This window comes from Alligator mississippiensis, chromosome 3 (assembly GCF_030867095.1).
Source record: "Alligator mississippiensis isolate rAllMis1 chromosome 3, rAllMis1, whole genome shotgun sequence".
Classification (NCBI taxonomy): Eukaryota; Metazoa; Chordata; order Crocodylia; family Alligatoridae; genus Alligator; species Alligator mississippiensis.
The window spans coordinates 57,584,774-57,600,362 of NC_081826.1; the positions used below are offsets into that span (position 1 = coordinate 57,584,774).

The 15,589-nt window shown below is 43.1% G+C and overlaps 1 long non-coding RNA gene across 1 annotated transcript; it reads right to left on the minus strand.

Moving 5' to 3' along the window:
- Positions 1-3,625: 3,625 nt before the first annotated feature.
- LOC109285939 (uncharacterized) lies at positions 3,626-4,296 on the minus strand. The gene is made up of 2 exons (XR_002093839.1): positions 4,194-4,296; positions 3,626-3,895 (listed from the first exon to the last, which is right to left on the minus strand). It is a non-coding gene; the product is annotated as an uncharacterized LOC109285939 (long non-coding RNA).
- Positions 4,297-15,589: the final 11,293 nt, after the last annotated feature.

Genomic DNA, 15,589 nt, shown 5'->3' on the forward strand with positions numbered 1-15,589 from the left:
GAGCCTCCAGCACATGAGATATTGTGGAAGCGGGGGATACGACCATGCCACTCCACCTCACCCTGGATCTGTCCCTGACAGAGGCATCTTTTAACCAGCACTGCTTCATTATTCATGCATCTTCTTCTAGCTCTGACGATTAGTTTTCAATAAATGAAAATGTGTAGAATAAAATTTATAGCTGTAATGCATATATGACTTCTTCTGGGCCTAAACTGAAATAATTATGATAGTCAGAGAGTCAGGATATTTCACAAAGTCAATATCCATTGGGGAAGTGGAGCAATTCAGAAGATGAGCAAGCTTCCATTTTCCTATCCCAAAATCCCAAAATCAAGTGCAGGTCAATTTTTGAGGCTTCAGTAGAAGACACTTTGAAGAAGAAATGGTACACATTTTCTTAATCCCATCTCTGCATATGTAATACAGCAATAAAAACTCCCATGGTCTGAAATAGTTTGTGTGTCTTATATTTTACTATAGAGTAGGTATAATGTAAACTCCATTTTATTTCTCTGTAAATGTCAGGAGAGCATAAATCAATAATAGAGTAGTAACTATGCAATTAGCTCATGTCACCCCTGTACCTTCACATTAGCATCACTGAGAGTGATATTACCCTTTCAGTGACCTCACTGAAAGCAGTAACATCCTTTTCTGCTAAAGTTAATTTTTTTAAGTGAACTTAATGCTCCTGAAAGGTGATGGATTGACAGCCCTAGAAAGTGAAGTCCCCTATTTAGCCACAGTGTGGGCTATAGCCACAGCATGAGCTACTTTTCCACATTGTCCTTGTGACCCATTCCTTTTCCAAGGGGTGGAATATAGAGTTTAATATTAAGATTCCTTTCACCTTTACTGTTTGGGTTTAGACCAACAAAAATGCCAATTGTCAAGGCAGCTTTTATTATATTACTATTGTCATTTAGTAACCAGAGTAAGAGCATTTGCTCATTTTAGATTCCCTTCCTTTAATCAGTATTGACATGAGCTAGAGTTGAACCATAAACCTTCAGGTGAAAGAGTATTATATTACTAATCCCTTGAGCCATGCAATTTATAGGAAGCCATCTAAAACCAGTTCAAAGAGTATCTGGAAGTACTTGAAATAACTAAGGACATTTTGGCAAATATAATGTTAATGAGCTACTGGTAAACTAATCCTGGAAGAATTAGAGCCCCCAAGACCTGGAATAGACTCCCTCCAGAAGTGGTACAGGCACCTACTCTGGACTCATTCAAGAAATGTTTGGATGCTTATCTTGCTGGGATCCTTTGACCCCGGTTGACTTCCTACCCCTGGGGCAGGGGGCTGGACTTGATGATGTTTGAGGTCCCTTCCAGCCCTAATGTCTATGAAATCTATGAATTATGGTTTCTGTGGAAAGTGGAAAAAATCTACTCAGTGAATAAATAAAATACAGTTTCTTAAACAAATAATTTTATTAATATTGCAATTATCCTTGTGCCTGTAACAACACAACACAGTACTAATCAAGTCAGAATAGGACTAGGTATAGACATTCAAAAAGCCCAAGGCAGAATCCCTCAAACCTATGCAGGTTTCTGTAAGCACCCTACTTTATGTTGGGAGCAAACAGAACACAGCTTCACCCTTTTGTGGGGGAGGCACAGAAGTGCCTGCACTTGCCAAGACCAGCAAGTTGGGGAACTGACCTGCGGCCTTCCCAGGCTGCTGGAGATTGCAAAGCACTGCCAAGTCACTAACAGGCATTTCCAGCCCAGTCTGCTGCCTGTCAATGTACTGGCTTTGAGGGAGGATGGAGGTCTCTCACTGGGCTTCCGTACACCCATGGAAAAATCTTAGTGCCCCTTTCCCACACCCTCCCCCTGTGAGTCAGTGCAGTGCCAGGGAGCCAAGTGGGCTGCAGATGCCTGTCACTGATGCTGACGAGGGGTACGGAGTGGGGTGGGGTGGAAGTGGTGCTCAGTCATGGCCAGTTCCCTGACACTGCACTAGCTCCCAGGGAGCATGGGGTCTCTTGGTGGGTGTGTGGAAGCCCACTGAGAAACCCCCCATTCCCTCCCCCGCAGGAGCAGGTGCAGGTGCAGGTGCAGAGGCAGGGAGCCATGATACCTGCAGGTGCCTGTCACTGAGCTGACAAGGGGGAGGGGGAGGGGCTCAGCCATGCCCAGCTCCCTAGCACTGTGTCTGTTCCTGGGGGAGCACTGGGATCTCTCAGTGGGCTCCTGCACACCTGCCCAGGGACCGCATGTCCCCCAGGGCTAGGGACAGACATTACACTGAGTTTAAGTGATCAGAAACAGTGATCCTGCTGCATAACCTTGAGTAAGTCTCCCTGTGTTTCTGTTCTTCATCTGTAAAAATGGGATGATAATACTTTTCTACCCTGTGGGGTGCTGTGAAAATAATGACAAAAAAATTCAAGGTGGTCTGACATGTTAACAATAGGGGAACCACACAGTATTTAAGAGATGGTTGTTCCCGGATTCTTATAAGCCCAAATCATTAGCAGGTACTGCCTTCTGCAATTATGGCTCCATAGAAATGTTAGCAGGGCAATTTCAAAGAGTGGGTTCTATGCCTATTGTGATTTTTGATGTCTCTGTCAAAACTGCTATTGACTTGAATTGAAGTCAATATTTGTAATGCTCCTATCATAGTAATTTTTATAAAGCTGTACCTTCTTCTCTGCAAAAGGATTGTTAGCTCCAGTTTTCCCTTGGGTGATACAGCATCATGTAGAATGTGTTGGGTGTATTTGAATGACAGGAACAGGTTGCTGAGATTTTCAAAACTGGTAGGGGTCTAGATATAGCTCGTTTGCTAAACTTTCTGGGAGGTGCATGTTCAAATCCCCCAGATTACTTGGAAAGCCTCAGGCCTAGCTAAAATATATACACTTCTGGTATCAACTCTTTCATCCATAAAAAAATAGTCTGATGAAGTGAGACACTATTACTATGGCCCCAGCTGTATCTGAAGCTATACTTTTCAGTATATCCAGGTCATTGATCTGCTCCTAAATGTTCACCAGCGCTGACAAACTGTGAAGTCAAAGTTACCGAACCATTAGCTATTCATTATTCCAGATAGTGAACCCATCCAGTAATTTAAAAAGTACCAAAAGACCCTTTGCTAGGTCACATTTTGTTGACATTTTTCTCAGATATATCCATTCTGATGTCCTCTAAGATATTCTCATGAGCTGATACCTCTTCTTTTGTTTAACCCTAATCACTGCTGAGAAAGTGTTATTGCAATAGTATCACATGGGAAAGTTGAAACAGCATAGCCTAGTGACCTGTGGTATGTTTTTTACACTATTTAATAAAGACCTAGGGATGCCTTGATGAGTTAAATCCTTTCAGACATTTCCACTACAGTCTGGAGTAGTCCACTGCATCCAAAGTGCCCGTTGAAACTGCTGAATCTCTTTCCAATCTCTTTCTAATCTCTTTCTAATCTCTTTTCCTCATCAGTTATGATAACATTGACATTATGTCAACCTTCTTTTGAAAATACATTTCTACAAATAGTCTCCTTGAGGTCATGAATTTTCTGGTACCAAAATTAACAAAATGATGCACATGTAGGCCAGTACCAAATTTTATGAGCACAGAGCAGGACAATGACAATGGATAACAGCATAATATTTTATTAAATGACAGTGAATTACTGAAGTCAGTTGCCAATGGAGAAGTCTCCTGTAAGGATAAATGTAACACTGGTTAAATCTCAAAAAGTTTTGAGGTTTACATAACAATTATCTGAAGCTCTTCGGTCTTCAAATATATTAAACAATTGTTCTTTTATGAGATTTCAGCTGTTTTTGTTTGTAGTCAATCCACATATACTCCACAGGCTTCTGGTTCACCCATGACATTTCATCACATTTGCTTCTGTCTGCAACTAGAGTTGAACAAAAACATTACATAATAACCTGTTCTTTTTAATTTGCAGAAAAGGTTTGGTTCAAGTTTCAGATGAAAATTTAAGTCACATCTTTATTAGATGACAATGCATTTGCACATAGCTAAAATTTCAAGATGAAAACTGGTTTTGTGACAAATTTGGTCCCAGTCCTGCTTCCATGGAAATCAAAGGCAAAACTCTTAAAGAATTCAAGTAAAACAGAACCAATCCCCTTTTTAGCATGACAGAATGCCAACACCATATTAAATGAATTAAAAAAAAATAAAATACATACTTCAACACATGGCTTACTGTGACCTAATTCTGAAAGGAGCCAGGAACCCTTAAGTTTGAGAGCTGTTGTGAATATAAAATGGAGGTTCGCAAAACCTTTCAGGACAAAGTTTGCTATGGTTCCACTCCAGTTCATCTTAGCAATGTAGGCTAGGGACAGAAATTACACATAAACTAGTATAACTGATTGACAACCAGTTCAAATCTGTAGCACAGCAGGGCTAAGTACAGGCAAAAAGTGTGAGGCTGAATCAATTCAATCTTTGCATATTAATCTAAGCTGCATAGATTGAACTGATAAGCAAGTGAATAGACATTCATTTCCTATTCCAGAAATACAGCCACTTGCTTTCAGTGGCCCAGACCAAAAGTCACAGGTCACTAGAGCACACCTCCCTGCTCTGCAGGAACAGACAGCTTGGGCCGTGGCTAGCCCACCTACCCCGCGAGTGGTGGAGGTTGCAGGGGATGTGTAAAGCATCCTGGGATACTGGGGGACTATGAGTTAACTTGAATCTGGAGGAGATCTGGCATAGAAGTTCAATACACTGATTTCACCTGAATCAGTTAGGTCTGATACTGCATCCATCCAGGTTTATCTTAAACCAGTTTCAGCCATTTTGAAATTTCACTGAACTTCTGCTGTGTTACAGATTTGAATCAGTTTCTGGTTACTTTTACTGGTTTATGTGTAATTTTTGTCCCTAGCCCAGAAGTTCAGCATATATAAACTGAACTCAAAATGGCTGAAAGTGGTTTAAGATAAACCTGCTTGGATGTAGTATCAGACTTAACTGATTTAAGTTAAATTGGTTTATTGAACTTCTGGCCCAGATCCCCTCCAGATTCAACTTAACTCTCAGTCCCCTAAGCTGTTTTGCATCTCCCCCCACAAACCTCCTTCACAGGGTAGGTGGGCTACTACTTTCTTTGCCCAAGTGCTCTGATCCAGCTGAGCAGGGAGGCATGCTCTAGTACCACCCCCATACCAGCTCCTGGCCTGAGCCACTGCAGACATGTGGCTGCATTTCCAGAATCAAAAGTGAATGTCTTTTCACTTGCTTTACACAGGTTAGACTAACCTGTAAAGATTGAGTCCATTCAGCCTTGAGCTTTTTTGATTGTCAGTACTTAGCTGTAAAGTGTCTCATTGATTTTTAAAGGGACTTGACCAGTCAGCGACTGGGGCGGGGGGTCCCCCCATGGCCAATCTCACCAACTGGGAAGTGGCCACTATGCTTCCAGAAGTGACCACAGCGCTTCATCCAGCACTCCCACTCCCCAGATGGTGCTCGCAGGAGGGGCACCGGTGCTCCCACCTGCCCCCCCGCCCATCGCCTAAGCTACCCCGCTATGCATCGCTACTGGCCAAAGGGACTTAGGTACCCAACTCACAGTAAAATTCAATGGAGTCACATAACGTGCTTATGTTCTTTTAAAAATCCCTTGTAGAAGAGGACGTTTTAAAGAGAGTTAGATTCCATAATAGTGAGTGTAGCATAAAAGTTTAGACAGAAAAAGATACAGTGGGCACATCTACATGAGATGTTTACTGCAGAGATGCCTAATTAGCTCTGCAGTATATGTCTTGGTGTCTACATATGCTGGTCCATTAGGCTGGAGTGAACTAATAAGCTCTGCACTGGAGCACCTTTGTACCCCAGTCAGCCTTTGCACAGCATGTTGAGCTGGGTCAGAACAGCCCGTGGCTGGCAAGCTGGCCCCCCAGGCCCTCTGCCATCTGGGGCCATTCTGACCAAGCTCACGTGCTGCGATCCCAGGCGCACGTGTAAACACAGTACCCAGGAACAATACACTCCAGTGCTATAAGCGCTGGAGTTTATTGAATTAGATTATATGAAGCTGGTAAAGGAGACTAATTTGCTTTGAATTTCAGTGTAACAATGTTACAAATTCCAGGTTGCTAGAAAAAGCATGCACTACAGAAGTTATAAAAACATTGCCAAATGGTAAATAATGTTTGTGAAAAGAAATTGCTCAGGTGTATTTTTCACAGTAAACACTAGATGGCCATATGGGCTTTTTCTTGTTCTTGCCATGTTTTAAAATGTAATTATAAAGAAGGCTCTATAGTGCTTGTGATGACCATTAATAACATAGCATTAGGAAATCTCTCTCAAGGACTGTAGTACATGTTGTATTGATTGCAGATATGGTAAGAATTATACAATTATATAGTGTAACTGAATATTTTATATTGTATCCCACAAGAGATCCAGTGGAAATAATTCATACAAATATCTTAATAAGGAAAATGAAAGATGTTTAAAGAAATTTCTATAATTTACCTTTCAAGGTATATCTCTGTGCTTCAGTATAATTTGTTTTGATTAATAAGAGAGTTTGATGGCATTAACAAACAATTATATTAATATATTGGTCATCTCCATCCTGAAAAGCCTTTTAGAATCCAAGTATGATAGACATGTTGCACTGTCAGGCTGGAGACAGTTTTAAAGTAGAGCTTTAAACTCAGTACCCAAAACCAAACACAGTTTGCATGCAGCCCATTGCTGCTGAGTCCTTTTTGGGACACAACACATTTTACTTCTTCTGCCACACCGCACCCTGCTTCCCATAAGTGTCCCCTTAGACCTTTTCAGCAGACCTCAGATCCTTAAAAAAGACAAGGTACAGGTAATTATACCCCTGACATTTTCTTGGAAGTGTTACACCCCTCTCATAAATGTAATGCTGTCCCAACATTTCTTTTAAAATATAATATTCAATCCCTGCCTTTGACTTATTAGCAATAGTCCATAACTGTTTTGTCAGCTGAGTCTTTTTCACTCTCCTTTTTCATATGCTCCAGACCAAAGGTGGAAACTTCTGTATGCATCCTCAGTTTATTCCCCATTAAGCAGAGAGTTTCTGTAATTATTATAGTTTCACTACTGAAAAATTAGATGGTTTTGAATAGTTTAAATTCTCAAAAGTATTCATACCTCTTTATAAAATAGCAGTTTCTATATGATCCGTGACATAACTATGCCATTCAAGGCACTGAGCATATGATAAGCTATTTATTAAACCATCTACTGAATAAACATAATCACAAATTGTCCAGAACTATAAACTGGATTTAATCCAGTGTTTATACCATAACTCAATGTTATTTTGTTTATTCATATCACCACTGTTATGGATGGAATACCACATACTACAATTGGCCAACCTCAAGTGTCAGTAGATTGTTTTAGTGATTTACTTTCTCATGCACAATTGCCTTCAGGTTCAATAGGGTTGTTTTGGCTTTATATTTGAATTGTCAGTATGAGTGTTATGTCAGTCCAGTCAACAGCATCCAAGTTTCCAGGATCACCATCTTCCTTTGAGGGGGACAAGCTGTTCTCAGGCTAAGCAGCCCTGGAACTGTGGGGAGCCCCAGTCCTTCCCTTTGCAGCAGTGACGCCCCGCCCAGGGCTGCCCAGGCAGGGTGCTGGTGAGCAGGCCCCTCACTACTTTTTTTTTCCTTCCAGGGCTTCCAGTGCCCTGTGCATGATCCCTTCTGCCTTCACTGGCCGCCAGCACACCCAGCCACCCTCCTGCCTCTTTCCCACACTGCTCCTGGGTTAGCCCATTCCTGGGTGGTCCCAGGCAGCAGGAAGGCAGTGGGGACAGTGCATGGGGTGTTGGGAGCCTGCCAAGCCTCTTGCCACTCTTTTATTTCCCCTGCAGAGCCTGCCCGTGGCTGGGGAGTGAGCTGCCAGTGGGCTGAGCAGCCCGTGAGCTGTGGGGAGCCCTGGCGATGGATGTATCACTGCAATTTGTTACATAGCAAACTAAAATACATCAGGATGTGTTTTATTTGGATACATAACAAGGTAATTTAATTTGCTATAGACTGCCGCATGTGTACAGTGTGATGAAATTAAAATGCAATATACCATTGCACGTGTAAAGTGTGATGTTATTAAATTGCTAAAAAGGGGCAAGTAAATTGCTAAAAAGGGCAATTACATCACATGTACAAGTGCCCTTACTTCTAACTACAACATCATTTCTCTCTCCTCAATAAGATCTCAATGTGCCTGATCTTGCCATTCCCCCATTAACTCAGTCCATGTCACTGAAAGATCCCTGACAAGTGCACTTTTGTTTGCATCACTGATGGAAAGTAACAAGTACATTTATATTAAACTGAGTAGGACCGTAATCCATTCATGCAGACACATGGAGTAATTAAGATTTTGAGGTGACAGTTTTGTTTGGCCATTAACCTTAAAGGATAGCCCTTTCTTAACCGTGGACAAAAAATAATTAAGATTTACTCCCTAACCTATTTAGTACATCTTGAATTAGAGGGGAAAATTGTCTGTCTGGTATGGGGTTTTTTTTTAATTCAATTTCTGATGCACAGTAGTGTTCACTACTCTCCATTTTCTGAACATGTACTTCTGTTGGTTAACAATTATTTGATTTTGTGATCCATTCTTTATTTAGGAGATCCCTAAATAAGAGATTCTTTTCCTTTTTTTATAAAGCAGAGGAGGCACTGATATTCAAGTCTTCTGCGCAGGTTACTGGTTGTGTAACTTGATATATCCCTACATTTGGGATCTGACCTGTGTTTCCATCCCCATGGAAAAACAATTTGAACTACTGTTTCAGCATCTGCTGAGGCTTTTGCAAATCATGTGCAATTTGATTAATGGGTCAGGGTTACTGCTGGTTGAAAATGAACATGATAATCCTCTTTGTTTAGGAGTTGTTTTCTTTTTTGCTGTTTTATTCCTTTGTCCTTGGTACAACTGCCTTTGAAAATTATGCAATCTGTAAAGGTTTTTGTCTGCTGAATATCTTTTGGATGTTCAGATTTTGTCTGCCACATGTCCCAGCCCCATTCATCCCTTCCATATAATGTCCATTTGATCACACATCACTAGTTAAGATCTTTTATTTATTTGGATTAGTTTAGTGCCTTATGTCAAAGTTCCCAGTCTCTTCTGGCTCAAATATTGCTTTTAAACTTTCAGTACCTAGGACTGAATGAACTACATATGTTATACTAGGCTTGGAGTGTGGTTGTAGTTGTGATGACCCAGGAAATATGTAAGAAACAAGGTTTTTCTTTGTGTGAAATCTTTTATGGGACCAATAGTTGGGAGAGATGTTAGATAAGTTTGGTGCCACAAATTGTTCTGTCTAACATCTTGCTCAGCTATACAGCCCATTTTCTATTTCCAATAATTCTTCAGGCATTTTAATTACCAGTGTCCCACGTGATTTGAGTTTTTACTTTCTTGAGGAAACATACACATATCTTTCCTAATTTGCTACATTTGTTAGATATAGACTCTCACATTTTATTTCTATTCACTTGAGTTTCTCCTGTATGGCATCTTTACATCCAGGGTATGTCTAATGTGAATAAGCTAGGTGCCTAGAAGCTGTATAGATATGTGAGTATGGCATTCTGCCCAGGCTAACGAGAATTAGCCTAGGCAGAGTAGCCTAGGCAGGCTGGGTATCTCTGGACATTGTACTGTGTAGACAGAGATGGTGTTCTTAACTTTCACTTCTCAATCAGTGGTTATAAACCATCCTTCTGCCAAATTATCTCCAGACACTCTCTTCTTTGCGGTTTCCTGCCTGCACATCTCCTAGTATTAGTAGGAAAATGCTAATAATCAGGGATCTGGATCTTCCTTTTCCCACAGGAAAACAGAAAAAAAACGTGGATTTTCCTTTTTCCCCAAGAAAAACACAAATTTTTCATTTTAATGGAGAAACAAGGGGTTTGCTGTTTTGCAAAGAGTTCTCTGCAGGCCAGTAGTGTTCCAGCCAGCAAAAGGCTAGGCAGAATGGAAGGAGGGCAGCCAGCGGGGGGCACCATGTGCATGTGTATGCACATGGCTGCTAGGCAGCCTGGAGAGCAGCTCCCACAGGTAAGTCTGGCAGGAGGGGGGAATTGAGGACCCCATAGGGAGGGAGTTAGGCAGGGCAGGCCTGGGGCCCAGGGCCACAATATGCAGCTGCAGGGCCCTGGCAAGGAAGGGGATGGGGCTGCAGGTGGCTCATCTGATGTGCACTCCTGGGTGGGGGGGGCAGGGGAGAATGTGCCCCCCAGTTCTGTGTGTGAGTTGGGGGCGGATGCAGGCTACCATCTGCAGGCTTGGGCTTGCCACCCTGCTGCCCTCCCCCAGTGCCTCTGCAGCCCAGTGGGTGGAATCCAGTGTGGCAGGGCAGAGCGGGGCCAGGTGAGGAAGCTCCTTGCCACTGCTGTGAGCCCCATGCTGCCCTGGCGATGTGCCTCCTGCCTGCCCTGGAGCACCAAGGGCCACAATCCCACATCGCCACTCCTGCTGCTGCTGGGCAGGCAGAGGATGCACTGCCAGAGCAGTGTGGGGCTCGCAGTGGTGGCAAGGAGCTTCCCTGCCCAGCCGTGCTCTGCTCTGCCAGTTCCTGCCCACTGGGCTGCAGAGGACCCGGTGGAAGGCAGCAGGGTGGGGAGCCCAAGCACACAGATCAGAGGAACACAGGCCTTCCCTGCCCCACCAGGAGTGTACACAGGAGTGGGAAGCTACCCCCATGCCTGAGTCCACAGCAGGCAGCCCGCACCTGCCCCCCACCATGGGCTCTGTTCCAGCTGTGCATCCTGTGTAGTGGGGAGCTAGGCTCCCCACTTGGGCTGCAGCAGCCACTGCCTCCCATGGATGGCAGCCAGGGCATGGGTGCTGCTGTGCGGGGACAGGGAGCTGTGGACCTGAGTGGGCATATGTGGGCACCGGCAGGGTCCAGGGGGCTGTGGTTGGGGATGAGTGACATCAGCAGGGCTGTGGGTGGGGAGTGAGGGGCTCCAGTGGGGCTGGGGGGCTGCGGCTTAAGAGTGATGAGCATGGACCAGTGTCCTGGTGAGCTAAGATGGAAGGGGAAGCTCTGATTTTCCATGATAAAAAACACAAACTCAAATATCAAAATTTTCAGGTATTTAGAATTTATTTTGTTATAGCAACTGAGGCAATGGTGGGCTTCCAAACTGCTTTAAAATGGTAACTATATCAATAAAACATTGTATTCAATTGATACCTATATATATAGAGTGGTATTTCATTTTAATCACGGATTTGGGGCTTTTAATCAGAGAATTGGCAATTTTTATCACAGACTTTGCAATTTTTTATCAGGGAAAACTAGGATCCCTGCTAGTAATTCAGAATTTTAAGAACTTGTAATGTATTAATTTTGGGTATCATATCTCTAATTACTTTCCTTTCCCTATCTCATTTATCAGTGATTCAATATCTGAATAAATTTTTCCCTTTGGAGGAGGTAACTGTTACATCCTCTGACCTGTACTTGGTATACACTAGGTGAGTTGTCTCTACACATGAGACATTTAACTGCACAGTAGTGTAGTTTACTGTGAAATAAGCATGTGCATCTACACATAGCAAATCCAAGTAGCAAATTTACTTTCAATTAGTAATGGAGCGGTAGTGCTCATGTAGATGACTGACTAGGAGCAAAGCTGCTCTTGGTCAGCCATCGACCAGGGGGTGGCAGATTTCTCCCTGCTCCCAGGAGCTGGGGCAGAGACCATGTTCCTCTGCCCCAGCAGCAGGTAATTTCAAGCCCCCTGTTCCACCATTGTGATCATGGAGCCAGGGCAGGGGGAGGGCAGGCTGGGAGATCAAGATCCTTACCTCCCATCACTAGCTCTGTGGTTGTGGGGCTGGCACTTGGAGATAAGGGTCTCTTAGGGTCAGTCCCATGGGGCAGAGCTGGTGCTGGGAGCTCCCTGCTGGTGGGGCTGGGAAACTTGTTCTCCACTCAGCTCCACAGCATGGAGCTGGGTGGAGGAACAAGCTTGGGAACTTCAAGGAGCTGAGCAGGGAACAAGATCCCCAGCCCCTGCCAGCAGGGAACTCCCAGCACCAGCTCCACACTGAGGGCCAGGACTAGGAGACCCTTGTCTCCTAATGCTGGCCCCACAACTGAGAAGCTGGTGCCAGGAGATAAGGATCTCCTAGTCTCTGTCTTCCTGATCGCAATGGCACAGGAGGGGGTTTGGAGCTTCCTGCTGTCCAGGCAGGGAGGAATAGTTCCCACCCCAGCTTCTGGGTGGCAGGGAGAAATCTCCCATCCCATGGTAAGTGGCTGACCACACTCATGAAGCTGAGCAGAGAACAGGCTCCTCAGCCTGTTCCCAGCCTAGCTCTGCACTTGTGGAGCTGAGTGGGGAAACAAGCTCCCCATCCTGTTCCACACCCAGCTCTGCACTTACAGAGCTGAGTAGGGAAGAAGCTCCCCAGCTTGTTCCCCACCCAGGTCTGAACTTGCCGATCTGAGCAGAGAACAGGCTCCACAGCCTCTGTGCCACGTGTGGGTTGGGGTATAGGAACTGTCCTGGTCGGGGTAGCTCCCAGCCCTGTGCCCCAATAGGGTGATCAAGGCACAGGGCTTGGAAAGAGCTGCAGGGGTGGGGTAGGTCCCAGGCCCCTGCTCCAATCTGCTGGTGGGGAAGCTAGCAGTGAGCTAGCTGTTAGCTGCCCCACCAGTCCATCAGAGCAGGAAGGTGGGACCTGCCCCTCCCCTGCAGCTCGTTCCAAGTCTCCTGTCTCTGATCAAGGAGCCAGGGCCAGGAGCTCCCTGCTGCAGGGGCAGGGACCAGGGTAATGTCCCAGCTCTGGTTAGGAGATAGCTGTCTCCTGGCCTGGTGCTCCCTTCCTAGCCCTCCCCCTGGTGGTGGTAGGGGCCCATTGCATGGCCCTAGGAAACAGGAGCAGTTCCCTACATGTGTAAACGCCTGCCCACAAACATTTTCTTGTGAGTAGTTTATGCATGAGTAAACTGATCCTGGATCAAATGCATGTGTAGATGCACCCACTGATTGCATAGAATTACTGATGATTACCACCTTAACATGTGTTCTGTGCCCCAGCTTCCACTGGGGTACTTAAATAACGCCAGATCACACTATCCAGAAGTTGTTCTGTAACCTTATTAGGACTGAATGAAGGAACATGCTTTGGACAGGGACAGGGACTGTACCTTAGGTAAAAGTTGTCATCTTGTTAGCAAACAATAGTTCCTGTCTCAGCTCAAATGCTCAGACTAGTAAATCATGATGTGGATCTCAGGAGCTGTAGCTCTCAGTTGCATCTTTTTCACCAATGGGTTCATCTTTTTTATAATGGGTTCTGTTTCTTGGGGTGAAGGTAACACTTTTACAGGGGGGGTTTCTATTACATTTTTTCATTCTTTCCAGAGAATGTTTTTCAGTTGATTATTTTAGCATACCATTTCCAAATTGTCTCTCCTTCAGCAACCTCAGTGGGTGCAGCTCCATGAGATGCTACTGCGCAGTGGTTATTGCACAGTACTTGTATAAACAAGTATTAAATAAATGCACAGTAACTGGAGTTAATGTGCAGTAGTGCTGGCAAACACCTTTTAAGTGATGCTACAGTGCAGTAGCCTAATATTATTGCACAGTAGCATGTTGGCACAGTTTTTGCCATGCAACACTACTGTGCAGTAGTGTCACGTTATTGCACAGTCAGCATCTCATGCAGAGGTGCCCAGTATGTCCGTATTTTACTGTAGTATTGAGGTGTAAAATCTTACCTGTAAATTCCAGCAATGTACAGCATCCCAGATTTTCTATTTTTTTATTCTTCATTATTTAAGTAGCTTCTTAGTTCTTATACATTTGCTTTTTTGCAGCAATTTTTCTATGATTTGTCCCAGAACCTGCCAGACTGAGAGGCTGGTATAAAGTCTTCCTATCTCTGTTTGACAGCCTTCTAACTCCCTCCCAACAAACATGTTTGCAAAACATTAAATTTTCCTTAGTGGTTTTTTTTAGAAAAGTATATAACAGCTTCTAGGTAGGTTCATCTCTCAGAGAGACCAGAACACAACAATTCAGCCCTGACTAGAATTGCCAATTGTTGCATTGTTAGACCAGGGACAATTTTAAAACTCAAATATTAAAAAACGCTAAGTGTTTAAAAATCAGAAAACCTTGTACAAGCCCCATGTTGAGTCCTTTTCACTCTACCAAACTGTATAGATGCAACACATCCTGCTCCATAGAACTGTCCTTTTTGACCTCATCAGCAGAGCCCCAAACCTTGAATAAATAGGGTACAAGAAATGATGGCATTTACATGAAAGTAGTACAGGATGTTTAAAATTAAGAACATTCTTATTTCGGCTTATTGTGCTTCATTATGTGACGGAATCTGGGGGAAAAGGGGTGGGGGGGTTCAGTTTATCCCAAAACTTGGCATGCTGATTGGTTTTAATTTGAATCTCATTGAAGTCAGTCTTTGTAAAAACAATTTAGCATTTATTTTAAATATTTTCAGTATCTTAGGTGATTATGTACTATTCTGGGTGGTCTGAAAATTGAATTTTTCGAAGTCAGTTAGATTAAGATTAAATTCTACTGACAAGCTGAAATCACTGAGCACAATGACCTATTGTGAGTATCCAAAATTACTAAAAATGTTCAGTGAAAGGAAAACTCTTATTCCTTTGAGGACAAGGAAAAAAAGTACCTAATCTTACATTTGACCTACTCTTAGTTAACTAATAAAAAACAAATGCAAATAAACTCCAAATAAAAATGAAGTTAAATATAAGGATGTGTATCTATGAGGAGAGGAAATTAATGAAACGTGTTTTTAATGTTTCTAACACTACGAGGGTCATCGACACAGGAAAAACCACCATGAGCTAACCTCCCCCTCCACAGGGTTTAAACAAGTCCTCAAAAAGTTAAGAAAGCACACTCAGTGTTACAGTTTCTGGTTTATTTTTTCTCAGTGTAGCTGAACTTTGAGAATCCCCATGAGATGATATTGGTTCTGCTGCACTTGTTGTTTCTTTTATAATCAGGAAAAGAAGCATCATAAAATCCCATACTTTTGGCCTAAGACTGGTCAGAAGTCTGCTGCTCTAATTAAAAAGTGAGTTTCCCCAATGTTTTCCTGTAAAAGCTCTTTTATAACAAAAACGCTTTTGATGGGGAAACCACAATGTTTGTACACGAAAAAGTAATTTTAAGGCTTATCTTGAGTCAGTGCCATAATAAACAGAAGTTGGAGCTTCTTGCCTTTCCTCTCTCTTTACTAAGGAATCAAAACAGATGTATTTCAACAACAAGCTTTTAGAAATATTTTACTGTAAATTTAGCTAGTTTTAAGTGACAAAATCTCTTCTAATGACATTTTTAGAAGTATTACACACATACTTATGGTATGATGCAGTGGTTTGGACACCACAGGTAAAGATGCAACACACTTTCCTTTATTAGCCCATTTTTTGCCTCTCTTTCTGTTTAACTTTCACAGGAAAAGCTCCTTCTGGCCTCAAATTTCTCATGCTTAGTCTTAAAATATGAAGAAATCACTCTTTTTTTTTAAC